Genomic DNA, 3,515 nt, shown 5'->3' on the forward strand with positions numbered 1-3,515 from the left:
AAAGAGGACCCAGGCAAGTATAGGCCAGTCAGCCTCACCTCCATCTCTGGAAAGGTGATGGAACAGCTCATTCTGGATGTCATCTGCAGACATATGGAGGAAAAGAAGGTGATCGGGAGTAGTCAGCATGGATTCACCAAGGGGAAATCCTGCTTAACCAACCTGATAGCCTTCTATGATGGAATGACTGGCTGGGTAGATGAGGGGAGAGAAGTGGACTTCTAGCTTGACTTCAGCAAGGCTTTCAACACTGTCTCCCATAACATCCTCCTAGATAAGCTCAGGAAGTGTGGGTTAGATGAGTGGACAGTGAGGTGGATTGAGAACTGGCTGGATGGCAGAGCTCAGAGGGTTGTCATCAGTGGCATGGAGTCTAGTTGGAGGCTTGTGGCTAGTGGCGTCCCCCAGGGCCCAGTACTTGGTCCCATCCTGTTCAACGTTTTCATCAATGACCTGGATGAGGGGACAGAGTGCCTCCTCAGCAAGTTTGCTGGTGATGGAGGAGGAGTGGATGCTGGGAGGAGTGGCTGATACACCTGAAGGCTGTGCTGCCATTCAGAGAGACCTGGACAGGCTGGAGAGTTGGGCAGAGGAACCTCCTGAGATTCAACAAGGGCAAGTGCAGAGTCCTGCACCTAAGAAAAAATAATCCCAGGCACTAGTACAAGCTGGGGGCTCACCTTCTGGAGAGCAGCTCTGCAGAGAAAGACCTGGGAGTGCTGGTGGACGACAGATTGAGCATGGGCCAGCACTGTGCCCTTGTGGCCAGGAAGGCCAATGGTCTCCTGGGGTGCATTAGGAAGAATGCTGCCAGCAGGTCGAGGGAGGTGATCCTGCCCCTCTACTCAGCCCTGGCCTCATCTCAAGTACTGTGTCCAGTTGTGGTCTCCCCAGGACAAGAGAGACATGGAGCTACTGGCGAGAGTCCAGCGTAGGACTACAAAGATGATCAGAGGGCTGGAGCACCTGCCCTGATGATCTCCAGAGGTCCCTTCCAAACTTACCGATTCTGTGGTTCTCTGAGGTGGAAGCCCTTGATCTGGGAAGTATGCTAATGGTGACAGAGTTGTGGATCCCTCTGACAATCCCCTCCAGAGCCTGACCCACCTTGGCCAAGGAGGTGTTCTAACAGGCCAGCCTTGTGCTTTCCTCGGATTTTGCAATCTGCAGTTGTCCCAGAGGAACACAGCTCTGATCAGTGCTGATAATCTGAAATGTCGACTTTTCATATAGCCTGACCTGGCTCACTAATTGCTTTGGAAATTAAGACCAAAAGCCTTAAATAGCTCTTACAAAAATGACTGGGTACCAACAGAGTGACTAGAGCAGGTGCTTAAAAGGAGATGAAAAGAGAGGGAAGACAAGGTACTGTCCTGTACTAGCAGCTGCCCCTTGGACACAGTGAATGACGTAATTTAACCTGGAGGCCACAGATGAGTCACTAGCTCCCCGTTTGGAAGCAAGGCGAGTCAGTGGAGCTCCACAACTGAACTGGCAGCAAAAGGAAGAGTGCTTAGTCATCAGCAGCACATAGTGACTGTAAGACTGGAACATGGGTGCACCTCCGTGACTAGGAGCAGCTTGGCTTTAGTTACAGAGGATGCCTTGACTGTCCCCTCAAAACATTTTCTGGTCAATGTCAGAGTGGTCTTGCGTGGTGTGAATCTGGGAAAATGGGTGCTTGGCATTAGAAGTGTCCTCCCTCCTTTCAGAGAGGAGACAGGACTGTGTTTTGTTGAGCATATTCTGGGATTTCACGGGCAAATGGAACAGAAGCAAACAAGCATTTTCTTGTCATTAAAAGGAGAAAACTTGGACTTGTTTGATGAATGCACTTTTGAATAGCTGCTTGTTTCAGGCTTGCATACTGTGCATCAAATACTAGTTATGACATAAGCAGGAAAGATGCTTGTTGATAAACTGAATTATCAGAATAATGCCCACGCAAGGACGGCTATGCTGCCCTGCAAGGTGACTTGCAAATCTTTTGGTGGGAACAGGATGTAATGCTGGGTGCTGAATAAAGGTGCGACTGTTTTTGCCACTGCATTGTACCTCAGTTCTATTTAACAGAAACTTAGATGAACAGGTCCTAAGAATTCATTTGGATCTGAAGAGTGAATACATTCAGAGATGATCCTGTCCTTGGTGAGTAACTCTGCTTTATTTCTATTTTAGTATTTGCATAGATCATGTTTCAGGAGRGAAAGGCTAGCTAGAAATGAATGCATGTTGTTGTTACTCCAAGGATGTGATCAAGCTGCCACTGCAGTAGTGATGTTTTAGAAAAATGTCATGTATAATCCAAGTGGTGGACTGTGAGGCTTCTGCAACAGTGCTCGCACACTCGGGTCTAACCCTTCCCATTAGGGACGTGTCTGCCAACTCCTGGGGGCTGGACACACAGCATGGCTAGTTTGGATACCCAGAATGGATGCCCCATTGCCCTGTAGGGATAGGGGCTAAGGGCTGAAGGAATCCAACTTGAAACAAAAGCATCCTTTTTATCCTGAGCTTGGCACCCTTCAAAATATCCTGAGCCTGCTTGTTTGAAAAAGAAACAACCTGAGGCCCAGATGGATGGAGGGTGGAAATTCCCTAGCGATCCTCCAGGAGGTGGTAGAAAAAAAGGTTGGGAGAAATACTATGGTATGTTGGCAGCAAAACAATAGGTAAGTAAAAGCCTAAAGGCCTTTGCTTGCTGAAGCGGACCTTAGATCACTGGCACCACTACCTTTAGAGAAGGGTTGTGACCTGAACCATGTTGCAGCCTCAGAAGGACCCTCAGAGCGCTTGAGTGGGATGTTTCAGGCACGCTCGGATAACACCCGCATGGGTGAACTGGTGCCCGGCCAYCCTGGCCCTGCCTGTTCTCTGCGGTGCCGCGGAAGGTGAAGCGACCGCTGCTGCGTGTGGTAGGGCCAACTCCGCGCTGGGCAAGTCCGCTGGTGCCTGCAGCGCGGTGCTGCGGGCCAGCGCTGGAGAAGGCCGTCACGTCAACGTCGTTCTTAGGCAACGGGGTACTGAAAAAACACAAGGCTTCCAAGAAACCCGGTTTGGCAGTACTCGTTACTTAGGTCTTACCTGTTAATTAATTTGGCCCAATCGCAACAGAAGCTGCTGAATTGCTGTAGCGTTGCTCTGAAAATAAGGCTGGAAAAACTTGGCAGGCCTCCTGCATCCAAGCGCCTTCACTGAAGGAAAGAATACGGAAGCACCTCGGAAGAGGATCCCCCGCGGCGTGCCACCACGCGCCTCGCGCGGCGCCAGAGACCCCGCGCTGCCGCTCAGTCTAATTCACCGAGTGGTTTTCGAGCGTGTTAAATACTGACCACGCTTTCGGGGGGGGGGGGGGCGCTGCCGACCCCCGGCTTGCGGCCGCGCCTGGAGTTATTTGGAGGAGCGGGCACTATCGGGAAGAGGCGCCTCAGCCTTCACGGCTGCTTCTGCCGCGGCTGCTGGAGCTGCAGCTCGCGTTTATTCGTTCCTAGCGATGCTTTTATTGGCTTTTTTTT

Source organism: Rhea americana, unplaced genomic scaffold, assembly GCF_003343005.1.
Source record: "Rhea americana isolate MKP2758 unplaced genomic scaffold, rheAme1 scaffold_264, whole genome shotgun sequence".
Classification (NCBI taxonomy): domain Eukaryota; kingdom Metazoa; phylum Chordata; class Aves; order Rheiformes; family Rheidae; genus Rhea; species Rhea americana.